This window comes from Ahaetulla prasina, chromosome 7 (genome assembly GCF_028640845.1).
Source record: "Ahaetulla prasina isolate Xishuangbanna chromosome 7, ASM2864084v1, whole genome shotgun sequence".
Classification (NCBI taxonomy): domain Eukaryota; kingdom Metazoa; phylum Chordata; class Lepidosauria; order Squamata; family Colubridae; genus Ahaetulla; species Ahaetulla prasina.
In genome coordinates this window covers 13239336-13259811 of record NC_080545.1, presented here as the reverse complement: position 1 = coordinate 13259811, position 20476 = coordinate 13239336, and the positions used below count along the sequence as shown (strand labels likewise).

At 42.5% G+C, this 20476-nt stretch overlaps 1 protein-coding gene across 4 annotated transcripts in view; it reads right to left on the bottom strand.

Moving 5' to 3' along the window:
- Positions 1-20113, bottom strand: part of DUSP16 (dual specificity phosphatase 16) — a 75459-nt gene extending 55346 nt beyond the window's left edge. Inside the window, exon 1 of one of the 4 annotated variants that reach the window (XM_058190657.1) lies at positions 19934-20113. The gene's annotated coding sequence lies outside the window, so the exon portion shown is untranslated. Of the gene's footprint in view, positions 1-407; positions 427-9020; positions 9200-18541; positions 18562-19933 lie in introns of those variants that run through there. The other 3 variants (XM_058190661.1, XM_058190659.1, XM_058190660.1) reach the window with 3 other exon arrangements.
- Positions 20114-20476: the final 363 nt, after the last annotated feature.

Sequence of the window (20476 nt, the reverse complement as noted above, 5' to 3'; positions counted from 1 at the left end):
CCAGAGTCCCTCAGCCAGCAAAGCTGGCTGAGGAACTATGGGAGTTGAAGTCCACAAGGCTTAAAGGGACCAAGGTTGGAGACCCCTGAATTGGAAAGTAGAATTTTTTACTGCTACTCTACTTTTACAACAATAGAAATTTTATTTCTACCACAGCCAAAAGAGAGATAATCCTGGTGTGAGTTTCTCCCCCTACACACACACACACACACACTCCAAAATTAATTCTTTACTAAACCAAGCTTACTTTTGCTTGATTTAATGTAGTGTTTGTCAACCTTGGCACTTCTCAGATGTATAAACTTCAACACACAGAATTCCGAAAGTTGAAGTCCACACATCTTAGAAGTAGCCAAGGTTGAGAAACACTGATCTAATGTTTACCTGAGCACTGATCTAATGCTTACCTGAAATTTACTAATTGAAATATCATGTTTGTTTCCCTTGGAGAATCTCCATTGCATTCAACTGAATTTCAATTACGATTCTTCTTCAGCTACACGGTTGGACATGATGATCCCAATGAACCTTCCCAGCTCTTATTTTCTTGTTTGAAAGTGTAATTAAAAATTGCTAACTTCTGAAGTCACAACTTGGGGAGGGGCAAGGTTGAAACAGATTGAAGATCTATGGATCTGACTTGACTTGTCCTGACCTGTTGCCTTAAGGACATTTGGCTTATCTCCCTACAGGCGAGCTATGACTCAAAAAAAGAAAAGAAAAGAAAAGAATTGGGAAATTTCACAACAGCCTTTTAAAAAAATTCTTTCACTTTCTGTTTATGGATCTGGGAGAAATAAGGAGGAATTTCTGAGAGTGAAAACGATTTATCAGTGGAACAGGAACTGTGGGTGTTCCATCACTGGAGGTTTTCAAGAAAAGCTTAGTTAGACCAGGGGTCTCCAACCTTAGTCCCTTTAAGACTTGTGGACTTCAACTCCCATTGTTCCTCAGCCAGCTTTGCTGGCTGAGGGACTCTGGGAGTTGAATTCCACAAGTCTTAAAGGGACCAAGGTTGGAGACCCCTGGCTTAGATGACAATTTGTCTGGGACAGTATGAGGACTCCAGCCTTGTGCAAGGGGCTAGAATTAGAATAACAGAGTTGGAAGGGACTTTGGAGGTCTTCTAGTCCAACCCCCTGCCTAGGCAGGAAACCCTACACCGCTTCAGACAAATGCCTATCCAATCTCTTCTTAAAAATGTCCAGTGTTGTAGCATTCACAACTTCTGGAGGCAAATTTTTCTACTGGTTAATTGTTCTGTCAGGAAATTTCTCCTTAGTTCTAGGTTGCTTCTCTCCTTGATTACTTTTTATCCTGCCTTTAGTTGCTTTGGAGAAGGGGTCTCCAACCCAAAGCTGGCTGAGGGACTCTGGGAGTTGAAGTCCACAAGTCTTAAAGGGACCAAGGTTGGAGACCCCTGCTTTGGAGAATAGCTTGACTCCCTCTTCTTTGTGGCAGCCCCTGAGATATTGGAACACTGCTATCCTGTCACCCTGGTCCTGAGTTGGACTGGAAGACCCCCAAGGCTCTTTCCAACCCCTCCGATTCTATTCTATTCTATTTCTGACATGGTTAAAAATAAAACACCAATTCCTTTAAAAAGGAGATGCAGAAAGGAATTATGCAAGAATCTTAGAGCAAAAAAAAAGATTAAGAAAATTGCAGACTTCTAAACAGATGCCAGAGGATTTGAAAAAGGAAGCTGTCAACTCGTGAATGAGCATAATTAGAATAGGGAGTTCTAATGCTAGGATTTTCCCCTTTTGCATACAATAAGAAACAGCAGGAAGAGGGTGTGGAAACACTATTGCAAACTGTCTTGGGAATTTTCATTACCCATTTACATAGTAATAAATGAAGGTGATGACAAAAGAAACACATGGGATATCTTAGCCCCACGGAATTAATCACTGCATTACTTCACCACTTATTTCCAAATCGTGTCACAATCGTGCAATTAAATGTGCCATTAGGTCTGATTTCAATCTTTACACGCAATTCCCAGAATTATTAGAGAAATCAAGTAAGATTACATCAGAGAAGATTGGTTCATCCAATGAACAGAGATCAAAGATTTGAGACGTATCACAAAATTCCTAATAAAGGAAAGCACAAACCTCTAATCCATTAATGGAGGCTAAATATACTTCGGAAAATTGTTTTAATGACTTCCAGCTATCACGATTTACATAAGAGAACGGGCTGTTCGAAGCAGAGGAGTCCCAGGGAAATTCCTTCCACAGAATAATAATTTTCAGGATATCTGCCACATCAGTGGTGGGTTTCAAATTTTTTACTGCCGGTTCTGTGGGTGTGGCTTAGTGGGCATGGCATGGCTTAGTGGGTGTGGCAGGGGAAGGATACTGTAAAATCTCAATTCCCTCCCCAATCCAGGGGAAAGATACTGCAAAATCCCCATTTCCTCCCGATCAGCTGGGACTCGGAAGGCAGAGAATATAGGGGGCGGGGCCAGTCAGAATTTTTACTACCAGTTCTCCGAACTACTCAAAATTTCCGCTACCGGTTCTCCAGAACTGGTCAGGACCTGCTGAAACCCACCTCTGTGCCACATACAGTAAAATATTGGTCCTTTTCCATGTAATGTTAATCATAATTGGCTAATTTTTCCAACGGTGATTCCCCACCGTTCAATCAGAACTGAAGAAGCTTCCTAGGATGAGAAGTGAAACATCTTCAAGGGGGAAAAAAATCAAAGAGAGTCCAATTGCCTTTTGAAAAGCACCTTTGGGGTGAGTACCGATTTTGTTGAATTGTTTGTAACCTACATTTAGTTAGCAACACAGACACTGAACTGGAAGTGGAAGATATTATGTTTCAGATAAAAGCTGGGAAGGTAGCCCTTGTTCTCCATTTGACACAAACAAATGGAATCACCCATCTTAATTTTGGCCCTCCATCAGGGGTAAAATCCAGCAGGTTTTAACAGGTTCTGGAGAACCGGTAACGGAAATTTTGAGCAGTTCAGAGAACCGGTAGCAGAAATGTTGAGTAGTTCAGAGAACCGGCAAATACCATCTCAGAGTAGAATGGGAATGGAGATTTTGCAATATCCTTCCCCTGCCAGGCCCACCAAGTCATGCCTACAGAACCGGTAGGGAAAAATTTTGGATTTCACCCCTGCCCTCCATGCATTATAGTTGCTTAATGGCTGATTTCAACAGCTATTTCCCAACTTAAGATCTAAACCCAATGCTCTTCTACCATGAAAGGTTTAGCACATCCCAGGCACAAACCACAGATATAGATAGAATCTTGTAAGGTTTCTGCTTAAATTCCTTAATATATATATTTTAAGGCAAAGGTAAAGGTTCCCCGTGCATATATGTGCTAGTCGTTCCTGACTCTAGGGGGCGGTGCTCATCTCTGTTTCAAAGCCAAAGAGCCAGCGCTGTCCAAGGACATCTCTGTGGTCATGTGGCCGGCATGACTCAACACCAAAGGCACACGGAACGCTATTACCTTCCCACCAAAGGTTGTCCCTATTTTTCTACTTGCATTTTTTACGTGCTTTCGAACTGCTAGGTTGGCTGAAGCTGGGACAAGGAACGGGAGCTCACCCCGTTACACGGCACTAGGGATTCAAACCACTGAACTGCCGACCTTTCGATCGACAAACTCAGCATCTTAGCTACTGAGCCACTGCGTCCCTTATATATATCTTTTAGTCTTCAACATATCATCTGCAAATGAGCTGCAAATAACATAAATGCACCAGAAGTTCAGTCGTGTGATTGTAGCGGTCAGAAATCCAGAACCAGATTGTAAGTCCCCTGTTTCTTGTGTCGGTCTCGTAACTTTGAAAAATTGCTAAACAACCGGTTGTAACTCAAGAACTACTTGTACGTGGAGAGGATATGGCGAGACAACTTCTAAATTGCTATCAAAAAGTCACCTTGGTCTTCATAGAAATGCATTAACGCAGCCACCTTCTGGTTCTTACCAGCAACGGTTGCTTGTAAACAAACCAGAGTTATTTCAGTGAGTCTGCCATCTGCACCTCTATAACGGTCTGGTTTGGTTCTGCAACCCAACAAGAAAGACACAGACTTCAGAGGATCATTAGAACTGCAGAAAAAACAATGGCTGCCAACCTGCCTTCCATTGAGGACCGAGTCAAAAAGAGGGCTGTGAAAATATTTACAGACCCTTCGCATCCTGGACATAAACTGTTTCAACTCCTACCCTCAAAATGACGCTATAGAGCACTGCACACCAGAACAACTAGACACAAGGACAGTTTTTTCCCGAACACCATCACTCTGCTAAACAAATAATTCCTCAACACTGTCAAACTATTCACTATTGACTAAATCTGCACTACTATTAATCTTCTCATCGTTCCTATCACCCATCTCCTTTCCACCTATGACTAACCTAATTGTTTGTATCCTTACGATTTATACTTATTGTTTCCTCATTGCTTATTTGTAGCCTATGACTATCATTAAGTGTTGTATCACTAAGTGTTAAATTTGTACCCTATGACCATCATTAAGTGTTGTAAGTGTTGTACCTTGATGAAGGTATCTTTTCTTTTAGGTACACTGAGAGCATATGCACCAGGACAAATTCCTTGTGTGTCCAATCACACTTGGCCAATAAAAAATTCTATTCTATTCTATTTTATAGACAGTGTAGAAAATAAATAGTCTTTGTCACTTAAGCATGTCTTGACTTGGCTAACCATGTTATTCTGTTTGTATCTATTTCATGGGTACCCAGAACTATCTAATGATATTTCCCAGATCCCTCACTGAAGAAGAAATGTGTTATTGTTAGTTGCGAAGTCGTGTCCGACCCATCGCGACCCCATAGACAATGTTCCTCCAGGCCTTCCTGTCCTCTACCATCCTCTGGAGTCTATTTAAGCTCATACTGACTGCTTCAGTGACTCCATCCAGCCACCTCGTTCTCTGCCGTCCCCTTCTTCTTTTGCCCTCAATCGTTCCCAGCATTAGGCTCTTCTCCAGTGAATCCTTCCTTCTCTTTAGATGGCCAAAATATTTGAGTTTCCTCTTCAGGATCTGGCCTTCTAAAGAGCAGTCAGGGTTGATCTCCTCTAGGACTGACTGGTTGGATCGCCTTGCAGTCCAAGGGACTCACAAGAGTTTTCTCCAGCACTAGAGTTCAAAGGCCTCAATTCTTTTGAGGAATGTACTTTTGAAGAAATGTACAGTTTGCTATATCCTAACTTTTTGGAGTAAACAAAGCCCCCTGCCTTTGTGAAATCCTAAAATGGCACGGTACAGAGCTACTAATATCTGTATTTTGAAATCTGCCAGTTGCATTAACAGCTCATGAACAATATGCAATGGCGTCATATCCCAGTGCATACTGTTCACCAACTGTTAACGTAACTCTGATGCAAGCATTAAGTCCAAAAGTCTTTTAAATAGAATTCAATTACTCATAATAATACAGATGAAAGAGTCACTCGGCACTTCCTCATACCCAGATCTGACATGGACACATTCTACTGGGGGGATGGGAAATCCTACCACACCAATGCAAATAGGATTAGATTTTAAGTATAGCTGAAGGAGGAGGAGACACTATGTCAAGGAAGAAGCTTGTGCTCACATAATCCATTTCTGAGGCAACTGTGACGAAGCCCACATTACAAAGCCATTACTCTTGAGGAAGACATATCTTGTGACTGGTTGCAAAGGCAGAGTCATAAAGCATACATAGTATATTGCCTTGGATGACTAAGAGCTGAATATGTAAACTGACTTTGTGGGGAGGATCCACACCCTGCCCACACAATAGGGATGTAGCTGCGTCTTGACCAAAGAAGACACTTAATGCTGACCTGCACAAATTGGTTAGCTGGCGTCCACCTGATGTCCAAAGAGGTCAAAGAAGTGTCATTGCAACCAGGATAGGCAGAATCGAAAAGGGTTAGTAGACAATCTCTACTTTGACCTCAAAAACATAGATGAGAATGGACTAAACATCAGAATTGACTCATCGGTACTTCAAAGTAGGGCTCTCCAACCTTGGCAACTTTAAGACTTGTGGACTCCAACTCCCAGAATTCCTCACCCAGCAGAGTTGAAGTTGAAATTCACAACTTGAATTTGATGGGTTTTTAAAGTTTTGTAATTTTATGGGGGTGTATGTTATTTTAACATTTGGGCAAATTTAAATTAGTTTTTTAAGGGATGTTTTAACTATTGTGTGTATCTGTATTTTATCTGCCTGTTCACCGCCCCGAGTCCTTCGGGAGAAGGGCGGTATACAAATTAAAATATTCATTCATTCACAAGTCTTAAAGTTGCCAAGGTTGGAGACCCCTACTCCAAAGGGCAGGAGTTCTTCTATAATTCAGTTTTCGTGATAGAAATAACAAGCAAAAGCACCTACTAGTTTTGTCATATCATTTTCCAAGTTCATTAAATAGCGTTGTTATTTATATTATGAATTTTTGAAGAAAAGTTGTTTGTCCAAGGTAGTTTCCTGTAATATTATTCTGTTTCTTCCAAAATTCTTTTGTTCAAACGTTTGATAGGGGGGAATGGAAAACAACACTAAGTAGGAATTGTGCTTCAAAACTGATGGCCATTTGTAACTGATGTTTTAAAACTGATGTTTTGGATAGTACTCATGATATATAATTTATGTTCTAAATGCACAGAAATGCACCTGGTGGCCTGGGCGCAAAAGCTAAGCCGAGTAGGATCTGGTTTGTACTTGGATGGAGGCCATCAGGAAATCACAGAATCTAGGTTAGATAGAGAAATAAATAAAAAAATAAATAAATCCCAAACCACTTTGGTATTCCTTGCCAAGAAAACTCCATGGGCACATCTATGATGTCACCAGGAGTTGAGCTCAGCGTGAAACAAACTTTCCTCTTTATAAATCTTCGCTATTGACCGAGGTGGAAAAAAGGACTAAGAATTTAGTTACAGAGATGTTCAGATGACAAGAAGAATTAAATCACTACCGCAAACTCTTTGAGGGAGAAAATTGTTTCCTTGAAAATCATTCCATTTTCATCTTAAGCTGGGGGTGGGTGGGGAAAGTAAATTGATAAAGCCTGACAGCTCAGACACTTCTGGGTTGTGTGCAACTCACAGATGTGTGACAAATAGGAAATCCTACAATTAGGTCAATCTGTGCATGAAGAAGAACCACTTAATAACAGGAAGAAAACTTTGCTTCTGACTGTATTTTAACTTAGCCCTTAAAAGTTTGCTGGTTGAATTTGTCTGGGACTATTGTTTATATAAGGCTCAGGGGCTAGGACGTTCAGCTTGTTGATCGAAAGGTCGGCAGTTCAGCGGTTCGAATCCCTAGTGCTGCCGTGTAACGGGGCGAGCTCCCGTTACTTGTCCCAGCTTCTGCCAACATAGCAGTTCGAAAGCAGGTAAAAAATGCAAGTAGAAAAAATAGGGACCACTTTTGGTGGGAAGGTAACAGCGTTCTGTGCGCCTTTGGTGTTGAGTCATGCCGGCCACATGACCACGGAGATGTCTTTGGACAGCGCTGGCTCTTCGGCTTTGAAATGGAGATGAGCAACGCCCCCTCGAGTCGGGAACGACTAGCACATATGTGCGAGGGGAACCTTTACCTTTACCTTTATAGTTTATATGAGACAGTCTACCCACACATCAATAGCGCAACATTTTAGATTATATTGTAGTAATTTACTCAGAAAGGCCTCAGCTTGCCAAGTATAACATTAACAAAAAACTTGTCCTCGACTTACAACAGTTCATTTAGTGACTGTTCGAAGTAACGACGGCACTGAAAAAAGTGACTTATGACAATTTTTCACACTTATGACCATTGCAGCATCCCCCGTGGTCACATGATTTACATTCGGATGCTTAACAACTGACTCATATTTATGACGGTTGCAGTGTCCCGGGCGTCATGTGATCATCTTTTGCGACCGTCCGACAAGCAAAGTCAACCGGGGAACCAAATTCACTTAACAACGGTGTTACTCATTTTTAAGAACGGCAGTGATTCACTTAACAAACGGGGTGGAAAAAAGTCGTAAGACTCAATTAACCAATTTCTTACTTATCAACATAAATTGTGATCGTAAGTTGAGGACTACCTGCATAAAGACAATCTGTTCTTCTGGATAACAATTTCTCTGAGTGGTGGAAAGGGGTTGGATTAGAAGACCTCCAAGGTCCCTTCCAACTCTGTTATTCTATTCTATTCTTTCACCCTGCAGTGGGTCCTTTCAAATATGCCCTCCTAGTTGGCTTTTTAGCTTTTTAGGTAGTGACAGATTTTATTTTCCTGGGCTCCAAGATCACCGCAGATGGGGACTGCAGTAAAGAAATTAAAAGATGCTTGCTCCTGGGGAGGAAAGCTATGGCAAATCTAGACAGCGTACTAAAAAGCAGAGACATCACCCTGAAAACAAAAGTGCGCCTAGTCAAAGCTATGGTTTTCCCAGTTGCAATGTATGGCTGTGAAAGTTGGACCATAAGGAAGGCTGAGCGCCAAAGAATTGAGGCCTTTGAACTCTGGTGCTGGAGAAGACTCCTCCGAGTCCCTTGGACTGCAAGAGGATCAAACCGGTCAGTCCTAGAGGAGATCAACCCTGACTGCTCTTTAGAAGGCCAGATCCTGAAGAGGAAACTCAAATACTTTGGCCACATAAGGAGAAGGAAGGATTCACTGGAGAAGAGTCTAATGCTGGGAAACATTGAGGGCAAAAGAAGAACGGGACGTCAGAGAATGAGGTGGCTGGATGGAGTCACTGAAGCAGTCAGTATGCGCTTAAATAGACTCCAGAGGATGGTAGAGGACAGAAAGGCCTGGAGTTGTCCATGGAGTTGTGATGGGCCAGACATGACTTCGCAACTAACAACAACAACAAAGTTGGCTTTTTTGACAAATTCACAGGACAAGAATCTTGACCGAAGCAGTTCGGTTACCTTCTTTTAATGATTGTGATCAACCTCCATGCCTCCCCATTAGGAGGAAACAATGAGGGCTAGTACGTTTTAGGAGCATGTCATGCTTACCTCACTTTCTTAATTAACTGCAATTTTCATTCCTCTCCTGCTTTCTCTGCTCCTTCGCGTTCTTCCATGAAAGAGCCTTTCGCAGAGACTCAAAGTGGACGGCTGCCAGTTCAGCCAGAGCCAAATCCGAGTAGGTCACTCTTGGCTCGGCAACAAACCACAAATGGAGCACAAGGAAAACACAGGCTGCCCTCTCTCTCTCTCTCACAAGGCCATTAGCTCCGTTCCTGTCTTCTGCCTCAGATGAGAACCTGTTACAGCCATTGGGGGGGGGGGCGCAGAAAAGAAAAATGAAATGCTTTCCCAAAAAAAGCAATTGTAAAGGGAAGCGCGCACAGTTTGCTAGAGGACGATCGCTGAAAGAACACCGAATCAGCCCAGTTTACCAAAAAAAACGAGGAGGTTTTTAGAACAAGGTCGCTGGCTTCATGCCAAATTCCTCTCTTTTTGGCTATGACGCAGGCACACACAGAGGTGGATTAACCTAGTAAACGCACTCCTGAAGTCACACAGGAAAGGAATATGTGTGACAAATCTTGTACAGTACATAAAGCCAGGAGTGGGCTGCTGGGGGTTCGCAGGGGTTCGGGAGAACCTCTAGCTAAGATTCTGTACAGTTTGGAGAACCCCCAAATCCCACTCCTGGCTGGCTCCACCTACCCCGCACCTCCCCTCCCAGGTGTCCCCATGCGACATGTTTTGGATGCAGGTAAGTGCAGGGCGCACATGGCTGCTCAAGGAAGGCGAAAAACAGGCCTACCGGAAGTTTGGGAAGGCCAGAAATAGGCCTGTTTTCGGCCTTCAGAGCCTGGGGAGGCTGTTTTCACCCTCCTGGAGGCTTGAGAAAAGCCTCTGGGGCCTGGGGAGGGCAAAAATGCTCCCCTTCATGGTGCAGGAGGCCAACTAGGCCACACCCACCATGGCCACGCCCACCCAGCAACCGGGCAGAGAACGCCTTGCTAAAGTTTTTGAAGCCTACCCCTGCATAAAGGTGAACCCATGGCATTCAGCTGTCAATCAAGCAATGGAGGACTAGAGAAGTCCTGGTGTCACGGCACAAATAACACCCTGTATTCATGATGGCTTCTACCAAACACTTATGCAGGTAAGCATGTTATTAGTGCTTCCCCTGTAATGTTCACACAGAAATCAGTTTTATTTTTTTTTCCAATTTCTATAACCGCCCATCTCAATCAACGACTCGCAACACTGTAATCAGTGTATTACAATTAAAACACACACACAAAAAATTTCAAAACAATGAACAAAAACACAATGAAACAATGAAAAAACAGTTACAGATAATCCTCAAATTACAACGGGAGCCTGCCCATCACTGTCGTAACTGGGGACGATCATATGCCAATCTGATTTTACAACCTTTTGTGGCCATTAAGTGAATCACCATGGTTGGTAAGTCAACCAATGGCCATTAAACAAGCTAATGGCTCGCTATGGGTATGATTTTGCCAAAAACTGGAAGTAACTCTCAGTCATGTGACTCTTGGATGCTGTGAATGACTGTAAAGGCAGCCCAACTGTTGTGTGGTCATGTGACCATGGGAGAGGTGGGGAAAACTGTCGGAACATCCAATCGGAGTCATACGTATGCCCCAGGAAGGCCCATTGGAACTTTGAATAGTCACTAAACAAGTAGTCATAAGTCGAGGAACAACTGCACTCAATTTATTTGCAATTAAAACGACTATGGAGCAGTGGTGGGTTTCAAATTTTTTTACTACCAGGTCTGTGGGTGTGGCTTGGTGGGCGTGGCAGGGGAAGGATACAGTAAAATCTCCATTCCCTCCCCACTCCAGGGGAAGGATACTGCAAAATCCCCATTTCCTCCCAATCAGCTGGGACTTGGGAGGCAAAGAATAGATGGGGGCAAGGCCAGTCAGAGGTGGTATTTACCGGTTCTCCAAACTACTCAAAATTTCCGCTACCAGTTCTCCAGAACTGGTCAGAACCTGCTGAATACCACCTCTGCTATGGAGTCAGGACCGTATAGTTTTTAACAGGAACCAGAGAAAGAAGCTCTGTTATCCCTTACATGCATCCCGCGTGTGCAAGATCTAAAATGGACAGCTAACATCAAAAACATCATCAAAAAAGGACAACAAAGAATGTTCTTTCTGCGCCAACTCAGTAAGCTCAAACTGCCCAAGGAGCTGCTGATTCAGTTCTACAGAGGAATTATTGAGTCTGTCATTTGCACCTCTATAACTGTCTGGTTCGGTTCTGCAACCCAACAAGAAAAACACAGACTTCAGAGGATAATTAGAACTGCAGAAAAAATAATTGCTACCAACCTGCCTTCCATTGAGGACCTGTATACTGCACGAATCAAGAAGAGGGCCGTGAAAATATTTACAGATCCCTCACATCCAGGACATAAATTGTTTCAACTCCTACCCTCAAAACGACGCTATAGAGCACTGCACCCCAGAACAACTAAACACAAGAACAGTTTTTTCCCGAAGGCCATCACTCTGCTAAACAAATAATTCCCTCAACACTGTCAAACTATTTACTGAATCTGCACTACTATTAATCTTCTCATCGTTCCCATCACCAATCTCTTTCCACTTATGACTGTATGACTGTAACTTTGTTGCTGGCAATCCGTATGATTTATATTGATATATTGACCATCATTTGTGTTGTAAATGTTGTACCTTGATGAACGTATCTTTTCTTTTATGTACACTGAGAGCATATGCACCAAAACAAATTCCTTGTGTGTCCAATCACACTTGGCCAATAAAAAATTCTATTCTATTCTATTCTATATGTGAGAAAAAAGGTGATCAGAGCCTCATTCCTCTGTGAGCAAGGATTATGGAAACTGATCAAGGAGAGATTCAACCCAGAAATAAGGAGAAATTTTCTAACAGTGAGAACAATCAACCAATGGAACAAAAATTGCCTTCAGAGGTTGTGGGAGCTTCATTAGTGGAAGCTTTCAAGAAGAGATTGGACTGCCATCTGTCAGAAATGGTGTAGTAGGGTCTCCTGCTTGAGTGGGGGGTTGGACTAGATGACCTACAAGGTCCCTTCCAACAATCTGTTAATCTGCTACCTTTAGTAAAATGTGGAAAAACATGAGTGTGCAGACTGTTCCCAAGCACTCCATCCTTTGCCTCATTTGAAGAGAACTTTTGGAGAAAGTTTTGCCAAATTTCCCACACAAAGTTTAAGCTGCTTTAATGCCCCATCTGAGAATCTGAGGCAGCCCCAGATTTGTTATTTATTTATTTTAGATTTTTTTTCTACTCCCACTTTTATTATTTTTATAGATAAACTCAAGGTGGCAAACATACCTAATACACCTTCCCCCTCCTATTTTCCCTAAAACAACAACCCTGTGAGTTGGGTTGGGCAGAGAGAGAAAGAGAGAGAGGGAGGGAGGGAGGGAGGGACTGGCCCAAAGTCATCCAGCTGGCTTTCATGCTTAACTAGGGATGCAAATTTTTGCAGCCATCTCTTTTCAATTCTCTTCTTAGGCTATGGTTTTCTTCCCTTTCATCTGGATTATTTCTCGTATCATTTGGAAGAGGGCCCTTCTACCAGCTTCGAAAACCCTGCTGATGCTTGTGAATGAAATACTTCGAACGCTTGAAATATTTTGTAGGAAGTGCCAAGCAATAGGAGCCGGAAAGAACAGATTAAGTGGCAATATCAACAAATAAATCAAGGACTGGAGCAAAAAAATAGGACTGACAAGCCAGCCGATACCAGAAGAAAGATCGAAGAAAATAAAACAGATAAATCAACATTTGGATAGACATCTTTGATAAGGAGACTGAGACATGGGCAGGAATTTGGGAGAATTGCTAGCATAAGTTTATACTGGGAGAAATGCTTAGACTAAACAAAAAAGATAGAGATAAAGATAGTGATAAGGATGAGGAGGGTGGGATCAAAATTGAAACACTAAAGAGGAGAAGAGATGATGGATAGAAAGAATTGCCTTTTAAACATTAAGGGAGCTTGTTGTAAGCTGACAGAGTCAGAAATACAATTAGATAGGGGAAATATTAGAACGTATATTTTAATAGAATAAACAAAAATAATAGATAGGAAGATTAGAGGTTTATAGAAGTTAGGCATTTTTCCCCCTGCTGTTTAAATAATATTATGAGGATCATCTAAGTTTGATAAATGTGATGAAGATTACTAATATTATTGTAATTTGGATTAATACGAGCGATGCTCAGGGTCAACACTGTCCACATACAATATGGATGTATATTTTAAAAAAATATAAATTAAAAAAAAAGTTGATTCTCCTGTAGCTGTTTTTCCTGGCAAAGGGAGCATCCGAGTGCCAGACTCTGGGTCTGTTTGTGAATGTGGGAATCAATGATTTACAGTGATAAGAAGATGGACAAGAAAAGTTTATGGAGAAAAAAATCGCCTTGTACAATGTGTAGGTTATCCTTATCTGAGCATAAGCTCAAAAGGGCCTCTGGTGGCACAACAGACTAATGCAGTCTGTTATTAACACAGCTGCTTGCAATTACTGCAAGTTCAAGTCCCACCAGGCCCAAGGTTGACTCAGCCTTCCATCCTTTATAAGGTAGGTAAAATGAGGACCCAGATTGTTGGGGTCAATAAAAGTTGACTTTGTATATATAAATGGATGATACTATTGCTTAACACAATGTAAGCCGCCCTGAGTCTTCGGAGAAGGGCGGGATATAAATTCAAATAAAAAATAAATAAAAAAAATAGTCCTGACTCCAGATATTATAGATAGTCCTCAACTTACGACCAATTGGGACCAGAATTTCCATTGCTAAGAATGGCAAATGAGGCACCTGATTTTACGACCTTTTGTGTTGTAATTAACCGAGAAAAAGTAAGCAAACCACTACAATTTTTAAGTGAACCATGAGGTTGTTTAGCAAATCCAGCTTCCCTCGTTAACTTTGCTTGTTCAGTTTAGTCACCATTAAGTCACAAGGTAAGGATAGAAATGTTGGAAAGGAGATTATACATTAAGACAGCAAAGCCTCCCTTCAGTTGAACTCAATGGTCTTGTGACCACCTGAACACCACCAAGTATATATATTTTTCTTGGGACCGAGACAGAGGTGACTTGACATCAATTTTCGTCATCATGACATTTTTCCAACTGCAGGCTAGCCAGAGGTCTCCAACCTTGGCAACTTTAAGCTGGCTGAGGAACTCTGGCACTTGAAGTCCACAAGTCTTAAAGTTGCCAAGGTTTACTAATTACTAGTTTACTCGTCTCATTAGTAAACTCCCAAGAGTAACCAAGTTTACCCCAGCTTACTATTTGGGGGAAATCAGCCAAGTTTAAGTAGTTGTTGATACCTGCAGTAGCTTAAGCATAGCTGGAAACAACTATTTATAAAAAGCAAGTAAAAAAAGGAGACTATTTCAGTTTAGATCAAAACATCTGGAACAAGTACCACATGCTATTTTTTTTTAATGTCATGCTTACAAAGTTCCATTTGTTACCAATTTTTTTCCTAAATGTACAGTATTGTATAACATCTTGATAAATAATCTACATTTAGTAGAAATCAGAAGAAGTAGGGCTTTCTCTATAACAAATTCCATGAGACTAATCTTCCCTCTCTCTCTTATCTAAAAATCAACTTTCTTTAGTGGAATGTGAGAAAGTAATTGAACTAATTTTGATTTCAAGGGTGGACGCATCTGATATTCATGTATTTTGGGTAGGAAATTGATAAATGTTGATTAATTGCAGTAAGCAGGAAGTAAGTAAACCAGGGACTTTTTCATGTGTGTGAGTCTTCCAAAACTTAAATAACCCAGAGAATATTCATAAAATTCCAGCTGGCCTAAAACTATTGCAATGTTTGCAACTAAGAAGATAAAACACACAGTAGTAATTAGTAAGTGACTTGGATAGATAAAAATTGAATGGAAGTTAAACAAGAAAATGATAAAATTCTCCACTTTGTCTTCCTCAAGTTGCAAATTTTGTCTTCCCCAAGTTACGTAAGGAGTGGGGGAGAAACTGCCTTGACAGTAAATGGAAGATACTGAAAACTTTCCAAGATTTTAGCTGAATGCTGAACATGAATTTATGAAGCGATGCTGCTGCAAAACAAGATTATGTAATGTTTGGATAACACTTATAAAGATTTTTTTCCAAGTGCAGGAAGTAATTATTCTACTTTATTCTATACTACTCCCTTTTTTTTTTTTACCTGAAATGTCACATTTAATTCCAAGTCTTGCAAATTAAATACACTAGCAATTTGAAATGCCTCTAAATGAGGCAAGGATACTATAAGTAAGACTTCTTTTAAATCAGGTTTTCAGAAGAAATAAGTAGGGAAAAGGATGGGTGGGTAGGAGATAGTTCATAGAAACATAAAGGTAGCTTTAAGAAAGGTTTTTTTAATTAGATGGCTGACCTCTGATTTAAAAGCATTACAGAATAAGTTGAGATTTGTGATATTTAAGAATTTAAGAGATAATTAATAGAATAGTACTAATGATGTCTTGGGGAAATTGAGAAAATTATGTTAAATATGAAATTGAAACTGAAATGGTATCTAAGAGGAAACCATGTTGATCTTTTTTTGTTTCTCTTGGGTATTGGGCTATAAAATAACAATTGTCTTGATGAAATTAAAATTACTATTATATTTGGAACGAAGGAGGGTAGGGTAAAAAGGGGGTTAAAATATGGAGACTAAACTTGATTTAAATATTGATTTCAGAATGGAGGGATGGAACAGATTTTTTTGATAGAGATATGCAAATATTAATAATTTTAAGAGGGAGAAGGAAATATATTGGATATAATACAATGGGGGTGAAATTTGAATTATGTTTAATGATGTACCTGACTGATATCATTCAAAAATCATTCAAAAATGATTTTTTATTTTTATTTTTAAAAAAAGAAACTGTTGAAAGGCGTCATCTCATCCAGCCTCCCAAAGTGAAGAAAAATCCATTTTATAGAAGCATAGTGGAAGTCTCCAGAACACATGAAAGATTAACAGATTGAGTTGGAAGAGACCCTGTAGATCAATCATCTAGTCCAACCCCCCTCCTCCCTCAAGCAGGAGACCCTACTACACCATTTCTGACAAATGGCAGTCCAATCTCTTCTTGAAAACCTCCAGCGATGAGGCTCCCACAACTTCCGAAGGCAACTTCTGTTCCATTGGCTGATCGTTGAAAGCAAATAAAGCATTTAAAAGTTTTTAGAGGATAAGGGAATTCAGATGAATGGCTTCCATTCGAGAACAATTCGGTTCTAAAGGGGTACCTGGAACTCACCTGAACTGAATACTCAATAAAACTTTGTCTCTGCTGATGCTCAAAGCTTTGAGTTCCTGCACCATGTGGGAAGTGAGAAGAAAGAAACCCAGTCAGCCTGAGTTACGACTTCAGTAACTTAAGCAAATGAAGCCTTTTGCATCTAAGAGCACACCCCTTCTCTGCGTTTCTTAATCCCCTAACTTCACGTCCTTTCTCGCATGCCATCACTCTGCTAAACAACTAATTCCCACAATAGAATAGAGTAGAATAGAATTTTTTTATTGGCCAGGTATTGGACAAAGAAGGAACTTGTCTTTTGCATACACTCTCAGTGTACATACAAGAAAAGATACGTTCATCAAGAATCATAAGGCACAACCCTTAATGATAGTCATAGGGTACAAATAAGCAATCAGGAAACAATGAATATCAATATAAATCATAAGGATACAAGCAACAAAGTTACAGTCATACAGTCATAAGTGGAAGGAGGTGGATGATGAGAATGAAAAGATTAATAGTAGTGCAGATTTAGTAAATAGTTTGACAGTGCTGAGGGAATTATTTGTTTAGCAGAGTGATGGCGTTCGGGGAAAAACTGTTCTTGTGTCTAGTTGTTCTGGTGTGCAGTGCTCTATAGAGTCGTTTTGAGGGTAGGACCTGAAACAGTTTATGTCATACTGTCATATGTTTATGACACATATACTCTCAAACTATTTACTAAGACTATTATTATTCTCATCCTTCGTATTATGGTATCTATCTCCTTCTACTTATGACTATAACCTTGTTGCTTGTATCCTTACTATTTATATTGATATTGATTGTTTCCTGATTGCTGATTTGTACCCTATGACTATCATTAAGTGTTGTACCTTATGATTCTTGATGACCGTATCTTTTCTTTTATGTACACTGACAGCATATGCACCAAGACAAATTCCTTGTGTGTCCAATCACACTTGGCCAATAAAAAATTGTATTCTATAGCTTTTATGTACACTGAAAGCTTATGCACTGAAGACAAATTCCTTGTGCGTCCAATCACACTTGGCCAATAAAGAATTCTATTCTATAGCTTTTATGTACACTGAAAGCTTATGCACTGAAGACAAATTCCTTGTGCGTCCAATCACATTTGGCCAATAAAGAATTCTATTCTATAGCTTTTATGTACACTGAAAGCTTATGCACTGAAGACAAATTCCTTGTGCATCCAATCACACAGCCAATAAAGAATTCTATTCTATTCTTTCTAGGTCCGGTGATCACCACCACAGGTGAGGTCCTACTTAGCAGTCACCTGCAGCACCGCCTCACCATTTAAGATACCATTAAGGAGCAGGGAGAACCAACCATCAAAGGAAGGTGAAAGGAATACACAAGTACCCACAGTTCCCAGGATTATATATCTATGTAAGCTTTCCCCCCTTTTCTCAGCCATTACATCCACACGTGAATCAACATGGATTCATTTGAGTTAACATCTGAATTGAATTGAAACATTCCATTGAATTGAAGCATTCACTATAAACCCATGGTCATTTAAAAAAAAAATGATATGTATTTGCGAAGATTCGGTTTAGGGCAGGGGTTTGGCAACTTAAAGACTTGTGGACACCAATTCCCAGAGTTCCTGGAGTTGAAGTCCACAAGTCTTAAAGTTGCCAAGGTTGGAGACCCCTGTTTTGGGGTACTTTAAGTACCATAGTCAACTAGGTAACTGGGCCAGCCACTCTCCCTCCAAGCCTTGGGAGGGAGGCAGTGGCAAACAACTTTTGAAATCTTGCCATGAAACTATACAGACTAGTAACCAGGAGTCAACACACACACACACACACACACACACACACACACGTAATTAAAGCCCTTTAGAAACCAAGAATTTTAAAACAAAAACTGATCTTAACAGCATAATTTCAAACTACTCTACAGCCATCCAGCTAAATTCCTTACCTGCCACAAATATATAAAAAAAATTGTTTCACTTTCTGTTCAGTTTGATTTATTGGTTCACAAGACTTTCTATCCACTGGTGTTTTTAAAAAGTAACAGAATCCTTTAACACAACATTTGGACAAGAGATAGTTCCGTCCGCCTCCAACCCGCCCAAAACCCCATATACTTAGGCTGAGAAGTGAGGCTTTTATTACTTGCAACTTTCTTTGCAAAGGTATCTTATTACGGTTGCAAAACAACCTATTTGTCGGTCGATCGGTTTATGCAACGGAATTGCTACATACCTCCCTCCACGAAGCACCGGGAGGCAACAGAAGCCCGCGCAGGGTTTGCAGCCATCAAGGAACGCATTAACGCCGCCACCACAACCCAGAAACTGAGCGCTGAAACGCCGACAAAACCGCGGCTCTTCCAAAGCCTCTCGCGGCTTTTAGCCTCAGCCTTAGCCTAGCCTAGCCCAAACTTTCAGCCTTCCTAACCATCCCCTTAACGAAAGGACAAAGCCATGCGGCGCCTCAATTTAAAATTATGTTAAAGGACAGACCCGTTTCCCAGCAAATGAACGGCAGCCAGCAGAACCATATATACCCCCGTGTGTGTGTGTAAGATGCTCGTTTTCTGACCCGAGGATAAGGAACAGGGATCCTTCCCAAAAGCCAGAGGGGATGCCCAGGTTGGGGGGGGGCAGAAGGGAGCTCCCCCCCCGAGCCCCCTAAATTTAAATTATGTAAAGGACCGGCCCGTTTCCCAGAAAATGAAAGGCAGCCAGCAGAACCATATACCCGGTTGTGTATGTATGTATGTGTGTGTGTGAAAGATGCTCGTTTTCTGATCCGAGGATCCCGAACAGAGAGGATCCTTCCCAAAAGCTGGAGGGGCTGCCCAGGTAGGGAAGGCAGAGGGGACTCCCACCCTCCCTCCCCCCCACGAACCCCTCAAATCTAAATTATGTAAAGGACCGGCCCGTTTCCCAGCAAATGAAAGGCAGCCAGCAGAATCATATACCCGGTTGTGTATATGACTCTGTGTGTGTGTGTATGTGAGTGTGTGTGAGAGTGTGTTTGTGTCTGTATGTGTGTGTGTATGTGAGTGTGTGTGTGTGTGTGAGAGAGAGAGAGAAAGTGTGTGTTTGTGTATATGAGAGTGTGTGTGTATGTGAGGGTGTGGTGTATGTGAGGGTGTGTGTTTGTGTATGTGTGGGAAAGATGCTCATTTTCTGACCAGAGGATAGGGGGTCCTTCCCAAAAGCCAGAGGGGCTGCCCAGGTAGGGGGAAGGCAGAAGGGAGCCCCCTCCCGCCTCCCCCGCTTCAAGCCCCAGCAAGAAGCGCTCCCCTAGCTCCGTCCAGGGCGAGTCCCCGAAGTCAGCGAGCAAGCGAGGGCTCACCTGGCGGGCATCCTCCCCTCGCCTCCCGGGGCCCACGGTTGACACCAGGTGAGGGGTGGGGGTTACCTGTCCGCCCCGCCCACCACTTCACCCACCTGAGGAAACAAACCCCCCCCTCAACTCCCCGTCTTCCAAAGCAGAAAGCAGGCCAGGCGAAGGAGGCGAAGCGAGGCGCCCGCTTGACAGTCCGGGGCTCCGCCGGGGGCTTGGCGGAAAGGAGCGCTGGAACTGGTCGGGCAAAAGCCGGCGCGCCGACCCACCCTCGCCCCTCTCGGGCCCCATCAAACCTACCGTTCCCCTGGCGGGCGCGGGAGGCGAGGCCGAGCGAGGGGCTCCGGGCAGGAGGAGGAGGAGGAGGAGGACGGGGCAGGGGAGACGGGAGGGGGAGGAATGGGGGCTGCCGGCGAGCCGCTGCCCAGCTGGGAGGCGTCGAGTCCGGCTGCAGCCTCGGCTGGAAGGCGGGCAGGAAGGAGGCAGCGCGCGGAGCCGGGAGGGGAGGGGAGGAGAGGAGAGGGGAGGGTGAGGAGAGGAGGGGGGGGGGCAGCCGCAGGCGGCGGTGAGGTCATCGGGGTAAAAATAAAGCGGTGGCGTCACTCGGAACCAATCCCAGGGATCGAGCGCGCGCGCGCGGAGCGGAGGGGCCCCTCCTCCTCCTCCTGCGGGTCCCCCCTCCTCTCCGCCCCCAGCCGAGGTCACGCCCTCCGCGCCAGGACCCCGCTTTCTCTCCCCCCCCCATCAACGAGGGGGCGCCTATGGCCAAGAGGTGTGGGGGGCATGGAAAGAGAAGTGTCTCTATACACTAACACACACATACACACACACACACGCTTTGCG